The 18341-nt window shown below is 46.5% G+C and overlaps 2 long non-coding RNA genes across 2 annotated transcripts in view; one reads left to right on the top strand and one right to left on the bottom strand.

The window, feature by feature from the left end:
* LOC135907822 (uncharacterized) overlaps positions 1 to 5162 on the top strand; it is a 30696-nt gene extending 25534 nt beyond the window's left edge. Inside the window, exons 3-4 of the long non-coding RNA XR_010566127.1 lie at positions 2298 to 2407; positions 4689 to 5162. This is a non-coding gene — a long non-coding RNA (uncharacterized lncRNA). The remainder of the gene's footprint in view (positions 1 to 2297; positions 2408 to 4688) is intronic.
* The window catches only part of LOC135907807 (uncharacterized), a 265994-nt gene that overhangs the window by 37598 nt on the left and 210055 nt on the right, over positions 1 to 18341 (bottom strand). The gene's annotated exons all lie outside the window — the stretch shown is intronic.

Raw genomic sequence — 18341 nt, 5'->3', positions numbered from 1 at the left:
GAAGTCGTCTGCGCGCTTTCCAACGAAACAATGACGTGTTTTGAAGAGAAACTCAAATCCAGCCGGAACCCTTGGAAACCGCTAGAAACCCCACAAGTATGGCTGTAAGTTTAATTCAAGTGGTCGTTCTGTTTTTTTTTTCTTCTCTTCATTTGCCGACTAAAGTTTCAGAGCTACGTCATATCTGATTGAATTGCTACCTACAATCTGAAAGTATGCTTCCCTGTTTACCCCTCGCCTCACGAATGACAAAGTGTAAAAGGAAAAAATTTAAGTTTGTTCGATTCGGAGATTTTACATGCTGTTACAATTTACAGACGCCTAAATATCGCCGGCCATTTCAACTACAGCTATCTCGACTTGACAGAAAGGAGAGGTGGGAGACAAAATGAACGAAAAAAATCATGAACCATTCCACTCTGTGAAGGTGATGACCAACGAAGCCCTGTAGCACACGACAAATAGAAGACAAAGAATTTTTAAGAAAGGTACGAACGTATTTATTGTCTTGATCGGTGGTCATCGTGACGAAAAGTACGCAGACGCTTTTATGTTTGTAAAGGCTGTCCCAGCTAACGAGCCAGAATTTAAAAATATGCAAATGCCACATCGATGGCCATACCAAATATAATGTTGTTAGCCATCGCTTGGAGATGCTCAAACCAAATTTTTTTTTCATCCCGCCTAATTAGACAATTAGTCCTAATGAATTATTCAACATCTAGAATATTATAATTCGTTGAAAATTGTCAATGAGGGAACTGTAGAGCGGCATGAAAAACTCCCGATAAAGCCTTCTTTTTCTCAATACGTGCTACATGATGTGTTTCCAAGTTGGAAAGAAACCCACAAATGCATGCAAAATCGTCGCGTTACTGGCCGCTCGAGGCACTTTGCGTGTATTCGCGGGCTTCTTTCATGCTCGGAAAAAGACTTTTACGTAGCACGTATTGAGCAACAGAAAGCTCTATCGGGAGTTATCCATGTCGCTTTACAATGTTCTTATTGACGCTTTTCATCTAATTAAAGTACGTGAGAAGTTGATTCATTAATCAAGGACTATTTGTCGAATTAAGCAGAATGAAAAAGAGCCGTTTGAATATCTCCGAGCGACGGCAAACGACATTACCTTTGTTTTTTTTCAGCTACATGTCATGTGTGTATATTTAAACTCCGGCTAAAGTTCGCTGGTACACCCTGCACATTCGTTTCATTCGTGGTATACATTCGTTATATACATTCGTGTTTTCCTTTCATGATATATTGAGGCAAATAATTTGACACTGAAATCGCCGCACCGACTGGCAGTGGACCAGTGACGTCATCGCCTTCGCAGAGGGAGGGGCAGTGTGGGAACGCTGGCATGATGAGCGCCACCGGAACGATACAAGCTGACAACTTTCTGTGACAATGAAGGTAAAGCTACGGTGACAAAGCGCGCACAAGTGAGGGCGCTTCTGAACAGAGTCCCGTGTTCTCATGCACGTTAGATTAAGTTGGGAAGAGAAAACATAAACACGTTATTAACAACAGTTATTTCCCTTCCACGTCTGGGCACACGCGAAACCGTCGCACGTGAAGCTACGTCGACGATTCAGCGTCTGTTCCGAGCAACGAAAAGCACTGCCAAACGTTGGCGGATTTCTTGGCGCAGTAACACATGAGCAGCAGCCACGCACCCGTAGCATTCCCTTCATTGGCACAGAAAGTTGTCCGCCAGTATAGCTGTGGAAGAAGACGACGACGAACGAGCGAGAGAGAAGTGGCACAAGCCATTGCTGATGATGCAGTTTTCCTCGCACACATGAAAATTTCACGGAACCATGGCGATAAACAGTTTCGATCTAAAAATTATGCTGTCGTTACCCACCGGAAACACGCGATTGAGCCCAAAATACGACAAAGAACATCTGAAGTAAGGTTGACACCTTGCTGCAACAGCTATATTTTCTGTCTGTAAACCGAATGGCCTTTCACGCAAAATAAGAAATAACGCCAAGCTTAAGTTTGAAGTTTCTGTGACTTGAGGCGCGGAAGAACTACTGTCGCTGTGATGAACTAGGATTGTACTGTGGTTATGTGTATGGGTGATGCGAAAGCCTTCTGAAATCACATTAGCTATGAGTGTTCCCAAGTTGGGGCCCAATATTTCACCGTTATAACTGCGCTTTGGCAATTGTTGGTGGAGCAGTACGCCTTCATTGCTCCTCAACTTACGCTCACAACCTTGTAGCCAACATGGATCGGGAAATTATTTTCATTTTCTTTTTTTTACGTTTGCTACGCTTTATTTGCAGGAAAATCTTCCAGCACAGCAAAGAGCCCAGTGACAGTGCCGCCGACGCTAGTTCCAAGCCATCTTGATCCACGTCCGAACCGAGTGCAAGTTGACGACGACGACGAACGCGTGAGCACGAGCAAGTTCGCGCGGTTTGTGCCGAGGGGCCGCAACGAACTACTTCGCGGGTTTTTCGCGTATGACGGAAATGCCCTAGCCATACCCAGCTTCGCTGTTTAAGAAAAGTTATCGGAGAGAATACCCGTATGACCAGATTATTCAGAGTTACGCATAGCCATAAGGATACATAGGGCTCTGGGTATGCTTATACATAGCAACGCTATTTGAGTCTGAAATTCACCGGGTGCGGTTCACTGCGTACAATTGGAGCCAAATAGCTGTTGCGAATGACGAGATTTTCTCGAACGGAATGGTCACAGTCACTCAAGGAAAATTTGCCAGTTTCTGAGCACTTCTTATTTGTGCGTCATCTCGGAATTACAGATGTGCCCCCTTCAAAACCATCCGCAAGCAGCAAAATTCTTTTAGTTCAAAATATTTCAAGCACGTCTTGAAAAAAAGCGATCACGCAATATTGCAGGTGAAAGCTCAATGCATTTCAAACAGTTTACGCATTTTCCTATAGGACATTTTCAGCGATTATGCCACTACAGGTTGAACTTTACCGCTGCGGGCGCGTTCAGAATACGTCATCGAAAACGAACAGAGCGCGGTGACATGCCGAGTGAGAATACAAACGCAAGCAGCATGTGAGATGTAAACATATCTTTCCTAGATGTCGTACTATTTATACGTTTGCTTGGTACCTTGTACATAAGTTGCGCCCGTTGCACGGGTTTGCATCTGCAATCGCATCACGCTTCGCTCAGCACTGCAAGGCATACAAAGACAGACGCAGAGGTAGGGCTTCTGAAAACTTTCCCTCGGAATTTTTTTTTTTGAAGTATAACCACGTGATCCTTTTGGGTGAACCAGACCATACAAGTCGGCGTTGACACAGCTTGATATCCCTAGCCAATTCATCGTAATTACATTGTTTGCACGTTTCGCACGTCACTGAATGTTACATGTTAACGTACCGCTTACGTAACTTCCCGTGGCTCTAAAAAAATATCACTGATACAAGATCTTTCACAGTAAGTTCTTACTAGCCATTTCCACTAGACACCCTGTACATTCACGTTCATTCGTGGTATACATTCGTTATATACATTAGTATTTTCCTTTCGCGATATACTGAGACAAAAGATTTGAGTCTGAGACCACCACACCGACAGGAAGTGGACCAGTGACGTTATCGCATTCGCAGAGGGAGAGGCAATATGGGAACGCTGGCCTAATGAGCGCCACCGGAGCTATACTCGCGTACTGCTTTCTGTGGCAATGAAGGTAAAGCTGCGGTGCCAAAGCCCGCACAAGTGAGAGCGCTTCTGAAAAGAGTCCCGTGTTTTCATCCACGTTCGTTTAAGCTAGGGAAGAGAAAAAAACACTTTATTAGCAGCAGTTAAATAAGATAAAAGACACCACTCAAGCCAAAGGTTCACTTATTTTGCGGCTTTTCCCTTCCGTGTCTGGGAAAATGCGAAACCGTCGCACGTGAAGCTGCGTCGACGATTCAGCGTCTGTTCCGAGCAACGAAAAGCATTGTCAAAGGCTGGCGGACTACTTGGTGCCGTAACACATGTGCAGCAGCCAAGCGCCCGTAGCTTTCCATTCATTGGCACAGGAAGTTGTCCGCGAGTAAAGCTGTGGACGAAGAAGACGACGACGAACGCGTGAGTTGTGACACAAGCGCGTTCGTGCGGTTACGCCTAGGGACGCCAACGAGCCAGCGGTGGAAGAAGGCGACTACGAACGTGCGAGCAGCAGCACACAAGCCATTGCTCATGATGCAGATTTCCGCGCACACATGAACATTTCACGGAACCATAGCCGCAGAGAGCTTCGGTCTAAAAATGATGTTGTCGTTACCTACTCAAAACACGCGATTGAGCCCAAAATACGGCGACGAACTTCTGAAGTGAGCCTGATACATTCCTGCAACATCTATGTTTTCTGTCGTGTTTAGACAGAACGGCCTCTCACGGAAAAAAAAAAAAGTAATGCGCTAGGCTTAAGGTTGTCGTTTCTGTGACTTGCGGCGCGAAATAACTACTGTCGTTGTGATGAAATAGCATTTTACGGCGCATATGTATATCGGTGAAGGATGAGTCTTCTGAAAGCACGACAGCTGTGAGCGTTCCTAAGTTGGGGCAAAGTATTTCGCCTTCGCAATTGTTGGTGGAGCAGTATGCTTTATTTGCCCTCAATTTACGCTCACAACTTGTGGACAACATGCATGCGGAAATATTTTGCGTTTTTTTTTGCATTTTCTACCCCTCATTTGCAGGAAAACCTTCCAGCACAGCCAAGGCCACAGTGACAGTGCCGCCGACACAAGTTCCAAGCCATCTTGATCGTCTGGACAGAGTGCGAGCTTGAAGATCTAAATAGCGAAGAGTCATGACAATTTATGTATTTATGTGTATTTATGTATAATTTATGCAACAAACCGAGCGGAAAATTTCGGTATTCAGGACAAAGCACACTTAAAACGCAAGCTCAACTATGTACTCATGCGTAAAGACAATGTTGGCACAAATTACTCCCATTTTTCATTAGAGGCTTCAGCGTCCCTAAAACCATCCGATCCGTCTGCTCATTCGAGTTATCAAAGATAATGTAAGCATTATACTTAAGGTTTCCTCAACTGCGTTTGAAATGTCCTAACTGTAAACGAAATGGGATCATTAAATGGACACTTAAGGCAATTACTAAGTCGACGTGGACTGTTTAAATACCATTCCAGGACCCTCGCAACGTTTCTTTCGCGCCCAGGAAAGATTTAGTTTACGAGAAAATTGCATCTCAAGAGTCTGAATAGTTTTTAAGAAATTCAAATTTGCCGCTGCAAAACCTGGTGAGTGGTGACGTTGCATACACCATCAGTGCCTTCTGCTGCCGTCGGTGAGTAAAACGGCGCCCGACAAACGGCGGTACCAAGCCAAGACAGAGCGGTGGATTCGCCGCTGCAGCTCCTTTTTGGTCAAGTGGTGTAGACCGTATGGGCATGCCGCTACATCACATGGAAGTTGAATTCTCTGCCACTTGCAGTTTGTGCGAGTTTCGCGAGTCAACAAAGACAGCGCAGAACTTCTACGCAAAAACGAAACTACTGAAACGCAAAGCATGGGCGGAGCAGAGTCGAGCGAAAACGAAACCTTTCGACCGACCGCGTTGTTTGTGGAGAGTAATAATAGAACTGGAGAAGTAGCATTTCATTTTCTCTTTTTATACAACACAACGATGTTTTTGCAACGAGTGGTAGAGTACTCGTGGCAGAATTTACCTGAGGAGTGCTTTCGCCCCCGGAAGAGTACTTGAATGTCCGGGCGGAAGTCTCTAATCATGTCCTGCAGTTACCTCAAATTCTCTATATTTAAAGTCCTATTCACGACAATATTGACACCTCTGAGTCTCTCTAGCATTAATATATCACTTTAGCTTGGCTTAATATTCGGCTTTAGTGTCCCTTTAGGTGATTTACTGGGAGTCGCCTTTACCACTGAGGCTTAAAATTTAATACGACATGAAAGTATCTATATATATATATAAAGTAAGCGAATCAGTAAACTCTTCGGATGACAGGGTTCATTTCTGCCATTACGGTTAATCGCCTGCCTCTTCTTGTTAAAAAACTAGTACAATTTTTATAATAACATGCATATTTATTTGCTCATGTCATATATTCATATGATCTACATAAATCGAGCACCTGTCCTGTGTTTAAGATATTTCTTACGCATTTTCTCAAATACTGAATAAATGGGATATGTGGCTGGCTATCACTGCCCCGGTTTTGTTATCTGTATCAAAGCGACAACGTTAAGGGCACGGTGTTGCAGAAAATCCGGTGTCCGTTTCGGCTGAGTTATGCGTGAACGAAAACTTCCGCATTTTTTTAGGCATATGTATAAGACGCGTCTTGTTGAATGACATGCAACAAGGGTTATATTATTTATATTATTATTAATATTAATATTATTATTATTATTATTATATTTTATTCTTATTTATTATTATTATATTATATAAATATCTATTACATCTGTGGGTTATATTGTTATATTATTCCATCACTAAAGTTGCTCATACCTTGTCTTAAATTCTTGACAAAATTATTCCTCAGAATTTTCAGAATGATAGACCACAAACATGAAAAAAAACTCCCACAGCGCATGACTTCTATGGTAAATCGTCTTAGAATTAAATATTAAAAGTGCAAGGCAATAACACGAACCTCAAAACAACATGACTTTCTTTTTTCTTTTTTTGTGTGCGGCTGTGCGTTACCTTCGCGATCGGCCCTCGCAAGTGGCCGCGTTTCTACCAGAAAGCTCGCCTTCGTGCATGGCATTCTCCTTTGGCGTTTGCGTGTAAACCTCGCGACTACATAAGAAAACGTGAGAAGCAGTCAGGTATCTTTTAATGCCATCGCGTTCCACTCTTGAAGGCGAAGCTCAGGCATGCTTTTTTTTCCTTGTGTTTTATGTGGACGACATCGTAGATACGTTCACAAGTCTTTGTCTTGAAGCTTGGTTTTCCAACCTTGATCCTGCGCTGCACGTCTTACGTATACAGCTCACTATGTGCACTGTCACTTTGTTCCTGGATACGTCTACATTATCATCATTGGTTAAAGGGAACACAAAGTAAGCATGTCTCGACTCGTTACTAATATTTAGGCACAGAGGCCTCGGAAATAACTATTTTTCAGCGGAGGCCTAGATAACGAATATGTGTTTTTTTTATGAAGTTCACGATGAGTTCAAGTTATGTTTGTTTGAATATTATATGTTGCCGGATGGTGGTGGCCACGTTTCAATGGAGGCGAAATACAAGAACGCTCGTATAACATTCACAGGATGCACCAATATGTATCGTATATGTACATGTATATATATGTATCATGGTTCTGACACATCAAACCCCTGAATTTATATATGAATGCGTAAGCATTCTTTGGAGATTACCCCATCAAACTCTGTCCGCCACGCGAAAAGAGTAGCACCTTGTATATGCAGATGAAATCCGTAGTTTCCGAAGTTAAGACATTTTAGCGGTAGAATACAGTACTTCAGTGATCACGAATAATGTCACAAAAATCAATAGCCATTCCACTCTGTGATGATGGACGAACAGCGAAGCTGCTTAACCCATGACACAGAGACAACATCTAAATTTGAAGAAAGGTACGAACATATTTATTGTCCTGATCGGTGGCCACCGTGACGATAGGTATGAACACACATTCTCGTATCACCTAATAGAGGGTTTCCTCTGCAGTCTTGGAGTGCGCCCGGTTATGACAGAGACAGAACAGAAAGTTCTTAAACAAATCAAGTTGAACTCCCCTACAGATGCTAAACCGTCCAGACAGCTTCGAGAAGACTGGTGACGTCACGTCATGACCCATGCCTTACCGAAATATATGCACCCGGGCCATCACCAAGGGCGGTGCGAAGATAGCGTTAAGGCCCTGAGCAGCACTTCCGGGTCCCTCCAAGAGGTGGTATACACAGATCCGAAATGAGAGCATACCATGGCAGAAGAGTCAGAGCCGTCATGGGGACCACAAAGACGGATCTCCTCGTCAGTGCCATCATACCAGATGCAGCAAAACAGGAAGCAGAGGAACAAGCCGTGGCATTAGCCCTAATACGCACTACGGCAACAGTCATCATAACTGACTCTCAAGACATGTGCTGGAGTTTTACATCGGGCAGGGCGCCAACGGCTCAACGCATACTAACAGCCAAGCTGCCAGAAAGAAGTGTTAAAATAGTGCGGACGCCCCCTCACGTTTCCTTGGAGGGCATCAAGCTCGCCCACTTCAAGGCCCGAGACCTTATCGACCAGACCCCTCAGGACACAAAAGAGCTCACTAGACTGACACCATATCAAAAAATCACTCAACACTGCAGACAGAAATAAAATTCAGCGCGGCATTCCTATTGACACCACAGAAGAGGAATTATAAGCTTAACTGATGCGCGGTGGCCGAGCCAGCTCTGGAAGACGATGACGAACGCGCGACCATACAGGCCCAAGCTCGTTCGAGCGGTTGAGCCGAAAGGGGCGCAAACGACCAGGCTGTGGAAGAAGACAACGATGCTCGGGCCATTGCTGGAGCAGGACAGTTTGTGAGCATGCTGATGCTGATTGTGATCATAGTTTCCTCTTGCCAATGAATGACTCATACCCCCTTAAGCAATGAGCGGCAACGGAGCCACTGTGGAAGGAGACGACCACGACGAACGCGTGAGCCCAGGGAAGTTCGCGCGGCTTGTGCCGAGGGGCCGTAACGAGCTAGTTCACGGGTTTTTCGCGTATGACGGAAATGCCCCAGCCATCCACAGCTTCGCTGTTTAAAAAAAACGATCAGAGCGAATACCCGTATGATCAGATTTTTCAGAGTTACGCATAGGCATACATAGGGCTCCATAGAACATGTATGGCAAAACCTATAATTAGGGTTGGCCCAACTGAAATTTGGGGGTATGCTTATACATAGCAACGCTATTCGAGTCTCTGGTACAACTGGCCATACAACCATAGCGTAATTGGAGCCAAATAGCTGTTGCGAATGACGACTTGTTCTCAAACAAGCGGTTACAGAGACTCATGGAAAATTTGCCAGTGTCTGACTAGCGCTTCTTATTTATGCGTCATCCTGGAATTACAGAAGTGCCCCCTTTAAAGCAGTCCGCAAGCAGCAAAAGTCTTTTAGTTCAAAATATTTCCAGCCCGTCTTGAAAAAAAGCGATCACGCAATATTACAGACGAAATCTCAATGCATTTTTAGCAGTTTACGCATTCTCCTAGGACGTTTTCAGCGATGACGCCACTATAGGCTGAACTTTATCGCTGCGGACGCGTTCAGAATACGTCATAGAAAACGAAAAGAGCGAGCGATGGCATGCCGATGCCAATACAAATGCAAGACTGCCTGTGAGATGAAAAATTTTCATTCCTAGATGTCGTACTATTCATACGTTTGCGCGGTAATTTGTACGTATGTTGCGCACGTTGCACGGGTCTGCATCTCCGATCCTATCATGCTTCGCTCAGGGACAGCAGCGCATACAAACACAAACGCAGGAATGAGGCCTGTGAAAATTTTTGCTTGGAAATTTCTTTGAAGGATAACCACGTGATCCTTTCGGGTGGACCAGACCGTACAAGTCGGCATTGACGCAGCTTGATATCCCTGGCTACATCATCGTAAATTACATTGGTTGCGCGTTTGGCACGCCCTTGAATGTTACGTGTTAATGAGACAGCGTGTTATTGGCTTACGCAACTCCGCGACGCTCATAAAGAGCTGACTGATACAATTTATTTCACGATAATTTCTTACTAGCTGTACATACCAAATTATATGTTCCATGCCGACGCAAAAAGAAATGTTTGCTCAAATAGTTTATGCGCGAAGGAGCGGCTTCAAGTAAGGGGAGAAAAGGACGACAGAAGAAGGACATAACCTCTTCCATGACACCTGTTGCATTTATAGCTTAGATTAAAACAACTTGCGAAAAATTGAGTGTAAAATGGTCAAAATTAATCAGGAGCAAGTCAAACCGTTCTCATTGAAGACCGGTCTTTGTTCGAGACAAAACGACGGTGAAATAAATACCACCAAGAGAAACATGCCGTATATTTAGGAGTTACTCGAGTATACCACGGCTTCGGCTGGTCCGACTGCTCCCGTCGTCACGGTTGCCCAACATCGGGACCTTGGTGTTTTCTGGCCTGGAGGGAGAGGACTTTGACGAATGGCTCAAGCTATATCAACATGCCAGCGCTAATAACAAGTGGGACCCAACCATTATGCTCGCCAATGTCATCTTTTACCTTGGCGGCACCCCACGCGTGTGGTACCAGACGCATGACGAAGAGATCAGCAGTTGGGACTCTTTGAACGAAAAGCTACTGGAACTGTTCGGCGACCCCTTTGGCCGCAAGGTTGCCGCGAGAAAGGCTCTTGCGTCTCGCGTTCAGGCATCTACAGAGCCGTACGTTTCCTTCATCTTCGACGTCTTGGCTCTATGCCGCAAAGTTGACGATGCTAAGTCTGAATCAGATAAAGTGTTACATGTCCTAAAAGGCATCGCTGACGACACTTTCAATTTGCTTGTTTTCGGCAATGTCTCAACAATCGACGCCATCATTAAAGAATGCCGTCGCCTTGAACAAGCCAAGAGCCGTCGTATCACACACCACATCACGCGGCTACCCAACACCGCTGCTACGTCGACATGTGAGGGTCGATCGCGTCAGGCCACCACCTGTGACGACGTCACCCGTATTGTTCGCCGCGAGCTTCAGGTCGCCTGTTCGCCAGCTTTCTCCACGATGCCTCCCGATCCACCAGCAGCCACGATTGCCATGATTCAGGCCGTAGTCCGACCAGAATTTGAGAACATGTTTCTGAACTCCGTGTGTTCAACATCTCAACCCAGCGTTCCCCAGTTCTCCACCGGCCCTCCTCGTCCCCGACAGTCCTTTTCCGCCACATCTAGCCGCAACCCGTCCGATTGGCGTACCCCTGATGACAGACCAATCTGCTTTCACTGCTGTCGCATCGGCCACGTCGCTCGTCACTGCCGCAACCGATGACCTCCGCCTCCTCGGACATACGCCGCCACTTACTCCCGCACCTTTGGACCTTCTGTTCCCTATGCCACCAGCCGTGAACCCACTGCGGCTGATGCTCCTGCTCCGAACATTCGCTACAGCCGCTCGCCCTCACCTCGACGCCGTCTGTCCCGTTCGCCCCAACCCCGCCGCTTCTCTTCGCCGCCTATCACCTCCCGGGCCCAGCCGCAAAACGAGGCACTGCAGATTCTGGAGGTGAAGCTGCGTTGTCGACACTGCCCTCAAATCCTCTGCTCACGTTAAACACGAACCATAACCTTCTTGACGTTGACGTTGATGGATGTCCTGTCACGGCACTCATCGACACAGGGGCACATCTTTCTACTATGAGTGCTGCCTTCCGACGACGCCTGAACAAGCTCCTCACCCCAGCGTCGGCACGCGTCGTCCGCGTTGCGGGTGGTGGTACTGTGCCTATCATCGGCATGTGTACGGCACGTGTTAGCATCGCCAGCCGCCACACTCCTGTCCTCTTCACCGTGATTGCTCATTGCCCCCAAGACCTCATGCTCGGCCTCGATTTTCTCACCGCGCATTCTGCTCTTATTGACTGCTCTTCCAGTACCCTTCGCCTTGAGTTACCGGTTCTCGCAGAACCTTCTGACGCACCCCAGGGCTGCCTACGCCCCACTGGCTTTATTTGCCTGCCGCCAAAATCAATAGCCTATATTGAACTCTTGTCTTCCCCACCAGTCCCTGATGGCGAGTACCTCGTCACTCCTCTGCGCGACATTCCACTACAGTATGACGTTACCGTGCCTCACAGTATACTTACTATCACTGCGAACCGCACTTTCATGCCTATCTTTAACTTTGGATTGGCGAAGAAAATTCGACCACAAGGTATTTGCTTAGCCAACGTTGATGGTCTCGGCGACCATCACGTGGCAAATTTATCAACCGATCCTTCTTGCGAGCTTAGCAGGCCTCTCGTGCCAGCCTCGGCCGCCGATCCCAAGATACAGAAAATGGTTGCGACAGACCTGTCTTCTGCGCAGGCTGAAGACCTTTATCGAGTATTATCGGCCTACAGAGATATTTTCGACTTCGACGATCGCCCTTTAGGCCAGACACTCGCGGTCAAGCATCGGATTCTTACTGGCGATGCTGCTCCTATTCACCGACGACCGTACCAAGTTTCTGCGTCGGAATGCCAAGTTATTCAAAGCGAAGTGAACAAAATGCTAAACAAAAACATCATTGAACCTTCTTCGAGTCCCTGGGCGTCACCTGTAGTGTTGGTTAAGAAGAAGGATGGCACGTGGCGCTTCTGTGTAGACTACCGTCATCTGAACAACATTACAAAGAAGGACGTCTACCCGCTCCCACGTATAGACGACGCCCTTGACTGCCTCCACGGTTCCAACTATTTCTCTTCTATTGATCTTAGTTCTGGATACTGGCAGATTGCCGTTGACCATATGGACAGAGAAAAAACCACCTTCATCACACCTGATGGCCTATATCAATTTAAAGTAATGCCGTATGGATTATGCAACGCCCCTGCCACATTTGAGCGTATGATGGACTCCTTGCTCCAAGGTTTCAAATGGTCCACATGTCTCTGCTACCTCGACGACGTCATCGTCTTCTCACCCACGTTCGACACTCACCTTGAGCGTCTCACAGCTATACTTGATGTATTTCGAAAGGCGAAGCTGCAACTTAACTCGTCCAAATGCCGTTTCGGCCGCCGTCAAATTACTGTTCTGGGCCACCTCGTTGACGCTTTCGGAGTACAGCCTGATCCTGACAAAACTCGCGCTGTCCAAGACTTTCCGTTTCTGAAGACAGCCGCCGACGTTCGAAGCTTTGTAGGGCTATGCTCGTACTTTCGTCGTTTTATTCAAGATTTTGCGGCAATTGCTACACCCCTCACTAATCTTTTGAAGAAAGGCGTACAATTCTCATGGGGTACTGCAGAAGCCGCCGCCTTCTCTCGTCTCGTTACTCTTCTCTCCTCACCATCCATTCTCGCCCACTTCGACCCTGATGCCCCTACAGAATTGCGTACAGATGCCAGCGGTCATGGCGTAGGTGCCATCTTAGCCCAGCGTCAGCGTGGCCAGGATCGCGTTATTGCTTATGCGAGCCACCTCCTCACACCACCGGAGCGCAACTACTCCATTACGGAACGAAAATGCCTTGCTGTAGTCTGGGTGGTATCGAAGTTCCGTCCTTACCTTTACGGTCGCCCTTTTTCCGTAGTCACTGACTATCATGCTCTCTGCTGGCTCTCATCGCTAAGAGATCCTACAGGCCGGCTTGGTCGATGGGCTTTGAGGCTACAAGAATTTTCATATTCCGTGGTGTACAAGTCTGGCCGCCTGAACCAAGACGCTGACTGCTTGTCGCGTTACCCTGTTGACGACCCTGACTCCTCCAATATTACCAGTGCTGCTTGCGTATTCTCTGTGTCGCAGCTGCTTCATTTCGCCTACGAGAAACGTCGTGACGCCTACATCAGAGCACTCATCGACCGTTTTGAACACTCTCCGGCCGACGCCACACTGCGCCTCTTCGTCCTCCGCGACGGTACTCTGTACCATCGTAACCTTCATCCGGACGGCTCTGAGTTCCTACTTGTCATACCTAAACACCTCCGCTCAACTGTTTTAGAAGAGCTTCACGACGCACCAACGGCAGGACACTTCGGCGTATCTCCAACCTATGACCGTGTACGTCGCCGTTTTTTCTGGCCGGGCCTTGCCCGTTCCGTACGACGTTACGTCGCCGCCTGTGAACTTTGCCAACGACGCAAGAAGCCTTCCCAGCTCCCCGCTGGTTACCTGCAGCCGCTCGACATCCCTGCCGAGCCCTTCCATCGTGTCGGCTTAGACCTTCTCGGCCCATTTCCGGAATATACATCAGGAACCAAGTGGGTTGCAGTCGCGGCGGACTACGCGACCCGCTATGCCGTAACCCGCGCTTTTCCGACCAGTTGCGCAACTGATGTTGCGGACTTCCTCCTGCATGATATCATTTTATTTCATGGTGCTCCGCGTCAATTGCTAACAGACCATGGCCATAGGTTCTTAGCCAAAGTCATTGACGACATCATGCGTGCCTGCTCAATACAGCATAAGCTTACCACCTCCTACCACCCTCAAACTAACGGCCTCACTGAGCGTTTGAACCGCACCCTTACAGACATGCTATCCAAATACGTTTCAGACGACCACCGTGACTGGGACCAGGCTCTACCTTAGATCACCTTTGCGTATACCTCTTCCCGTCTCGACAATGCTGGCTTTTCTCCTTTTTACCTAATGTATGGCCGTGAACCGACGCTACCACTGGACACTGTGCTTCCGTCCACCACAGCATCAACTAGCGCTTATGCCCGTGATGCTATCGCCCATGCTGACCATGCTCGCCAACTTGCGCGCGCTCGTCTACAAGTCTCTCAAGACAAACAAAAGCAGTGCTACGATCTCTGTCACCGTGATGTCAATTTTGTGCCCGGCACCCTCGTGTTGCTTTGGTCTCCATCGCGTAAAGTTGGCCTTTGTGAAAAACTGCTTTGCTGCTACACGGGCCCATATCGCGTGCTTCGCCAAGTGACAGATGTCACCTACGAAATCGTTCTCGCCACGACCACTACGTCCTCTGCTGTGACAACCAGTGACATTGTCCACGTCGCCCGACTCAAGCCCTACAACTCTCCACGTGCCTTGGATATTTAACAGCACCGTGACGGCGCTTTTGCAGCCGGGGGGTAGTATTACGATATTAGTTTGCCTATTCAATCTGAACTATTCATTTTTCCCGCATTACGTGAATCATTCGTAAACGGGGCAGATGTGACGCTGCCGAACGTGAAGTGTTTTGAAGGGTAGAAGCTTGAGCACGGGGGTAGCTAACGTTTACATTAAAAGCAGCGCAAAAAGCAGAAGCGAACCACAATAAGAGAAACGCGTATATCTTTCTTCATTTGCGCTTGCTTCTCGCACTGTTCTTATTTTAAACCTGAAGTGTTCCTCAAGCTGTCGCGCTTTTTCTGTTAGAGTATTTGGAAATCAAATGTCAGAGATGCAAAATATTTGCCGACAGTACAAATTGTTTACTGCTTGACATATACCTTTAGGTACACTGTGATCAGACAAAAAAATAAAATTATGGGGTTTTACGTGCCAAAACCTCTTTCTGATTATGCGGCACGCCGTAGTGGAGGACTCCGGAAATTGCGACCACCTGGGGTTCCTTAACGTGCACCTAAATCTAAGTACACGGGTGTTTTCGCATTTCGCCCCCATCGAAATGCGGCGCCGTGGCCGGGATTCGATCCCGCGACCTCGTGCTCAGCAGCCTAACAACATAGCCACTGAGCCACCACGGTGGGTTGTGATCAGACAATTCCACGTTGCAAAACAGTCATAGCATCCTCGTAGTATTAGTACGTGCATTTCGTGTATCGGCGATAGCACCGCTAAATCCCGCATCATGCCCATCTAGTCGAATGGTAACAAGAAATGAAAAACTGTTAGCCAATGTACAAAAAGTGTGCGCATGCGCACACTGTTTGTATTTTGTATATGTATAGTCAACCGCCAAGTGAGCCTACCGATGGAACTGAGAAAACGTTGGAATTCCGAGCAGTCTGCGACCATATCGAGTAAAGCCATGCAAGAATATGTTGCAGGCTTATACTTGCATAGTTACGAAATCCGAATACCAGGTTGCGTTTTAAGGCGGTGAAGATGGTGACGTTTTTGTCAGATTCTGAGGTCTGTAAAATTTTGCAGTCAGCTGTACATTAGTTTTTCTTTTTTTTTCAGTAAACGCAAAATTGTAGTAGGAGGTACGTGTCCTACAGCCCTTCTTCGCCTTGTTCCAGGTTTCACGAGCGCTCTAAGAGACAGTACGAACATGTTGCTTTGTGGTGCACATACCAAACGTATATTCATCATTTCCACACGCAGTACATCGTCGTTTTGACAAAGTTATCGGCACAGAAAATGGGCTTCGTTACGACTTACAAGCAGATATTTGGTTAAAGATTAGAGCAGCTATAGGGTAGTCATTGTAGCGCAGGAATAATGTGTGCTCCCATAGCGCATCACCTCGTAAAACTCGCATTGGTCGCGCGTTCCAATACTCGCTGCAGACGGCGAAGTAGGCGGAAAACGGAGAGCGGCCATTTTAGGCCACGTTCCAATTCCGAAGAAAATGGTCAAAGAACATGGCTAACATCTAAGGCAACGTCGAAGTCAAAAACGATGCAGTCTACTTTCTTGAGCAAACAAGATGCCGGCCGTACAGGACACTGGGAAGGTCGACGGGAACGCTGTCAACCCACAAGGCGTAGTCACACTTTCCTATACGCTTAATGATAGCCACGTCGCGTTTTTCGTAGGTTCGTACACGCTATGATATGTAATGCGTCCTTTTCTCAAGTTTTTTCTTGTCATACCTATAGTAGGGGTAGCCCAACTGAAATTTGAGGGTTTGCTTATGCATAGACACGCTATTGGAGTCGCCATTCCACTACATTTTCACACGTTCCGTACTTGGAGCCAAATAGCTGTTGCGAATGACTACTTGTTGTGGAACAGAGCCATGACAGTCCCTCAAAGAAAATTTGCGAGTTTCTGACTAGCGTATCTTTTTTGTCCGAAATCCCGGAATGGCTGAAGTGCCGCCTTTATTACAGTCCGCAAGCAGCAAAAGTCTTTTAGTTCAACATATTTCTAGCAGGTGTTCAAAAAAAGCGAGCACGCAGTATTACAGGTGAATACTCAATGCATTTCTAGCAGTTTATTCGTTCTCCTAGGACCCTTTCAGCAATGACGCCGCTATAGGCTGCACTTTACCGCTGCGGCCGCGTTCAGAATACGTCATCGAAAACGAACAGAGCGTGCGGTGGTATGCCGAGTGCCGATACCAACGCAAGCCTGCCTGTGAGGTGTAAACATCCCATTCCTAGAGGTCGTACTACTCATACGGTTGCTGGGTAGTTTGTACGTAAGTTGCGCACGTTGCACGGCTTTGCATCTGCGAACGCATCACGCTTCCCTCAAGCACAGCAGCGCATACAAAGACAGAAGCAGAAATGCGGCTTCTCAAAATGTCTTCTTGCATTTTTTTAAGGATAACCACGTGATCCTTTTGGGTGAACCCTATAGTACAAGTAGGCGTGGTTGCAGCCTAATGTCCCTAGATAAATCATCGTAAATTACATTGGTTGCACGTGTGGCAAGTCAATGAATGTTACGTGTTAATGAGACCATGTGTTATTGGCTTACACAGCTTCCCGGGGCTCTAAAAAGAGCTCACTGATACAAGTTCATTGACACTAAGATCTCACTAGCAATCTCCGGCAAACACTTCGCCGACGAATCTGCTGGGAAAGCACACGAAGCAGCAACCCCAGTTTTTATTTTTTATTTTTACACATACCACAGAACATCTTTTATTCAACATATCAATCAATCAATCAATCAATCAATCAATCAATATTTATTTTTGACAAAAGAAATACAAGATGGGTATAAGTACACATTCGGAGGTCCCGAAGTAACAACTGTCGGGGGGACCTCCTAACAAAACATGAAAAGGGGATAGTAGGATCGTGGCAAACAGTGAGTCATTTCATATATTATACAGTTTCTACATCGGAAATAAACGATAAGATAGAAAAAAAATCTGTTAACAATATCGCAGGTATATTCACAGAGTTAAAAAGAAAAAATAATTGAAGAAATCTTAAAAATTACATGCAACAATTAAAACGAGGATAAATGGCACGTAAAACTAACAACGAGGAGAAGTGTCAATTAAGGCAAAAATTTAGTAACTCGGTAATTGAAAAGTACATTGCGTAATGGTAAAGTGAACAACATACCAATTAATTCTATGTTTGTTAAATTATGCTACGCGTCAGATAAAGTGTTCATGAAATGCTCCTTCGTTCTACGTTTGAATGATAATAATGTAGATGTCATCATGTCAGATGGTATAGAATTCCAAACAGAAACGCCTGAAAACGCGACGGTAAATTTCCCATAGTTAGTTTTTGCTTTTGGAAGAAGAAGTACCTTTATCGTGGACTGACGCAGCCCAGGCACTTAAGCAAGCCGGCACACCGTATAACATTGGAGAAGTGGCACACACCTGAATTCACCCAAGAAAGATTGCATTCCCTCGACTCGTCTTTGCAACTACAGCTGTTACCTGGGCTGTCACGAAACGAGGAAACAACGCTGTGCCACTTACGCTTGGGCATCGCGTTCACCAAGGCGATGTTTGACGTGTTTTACTGGAATGGCTGATAGCGCCTAGTGCA

The sequence above is a fragment of the Dermacentor albipictus genome, chromosome 6, assembly GCF_038994185.2.
Source record: "Dermacentor albipictus isolate Rhodes 1998 colony chromosome 6, USDA_Dalb.pri_finalv2, whole genome shotgun sequence".
In the NCBI taxonomy this organism is placed as follows: Eukaryota; Metazoa; Arthropoda; class Arachnida; order Ixodida; family Ixodidae; genus Dermacentor; species Dermacentor albipictus.
Note: the sequence above shows the minus strand (reverse complement) of the source record. Positions and strands in the feature narration are given on the sequence as shown.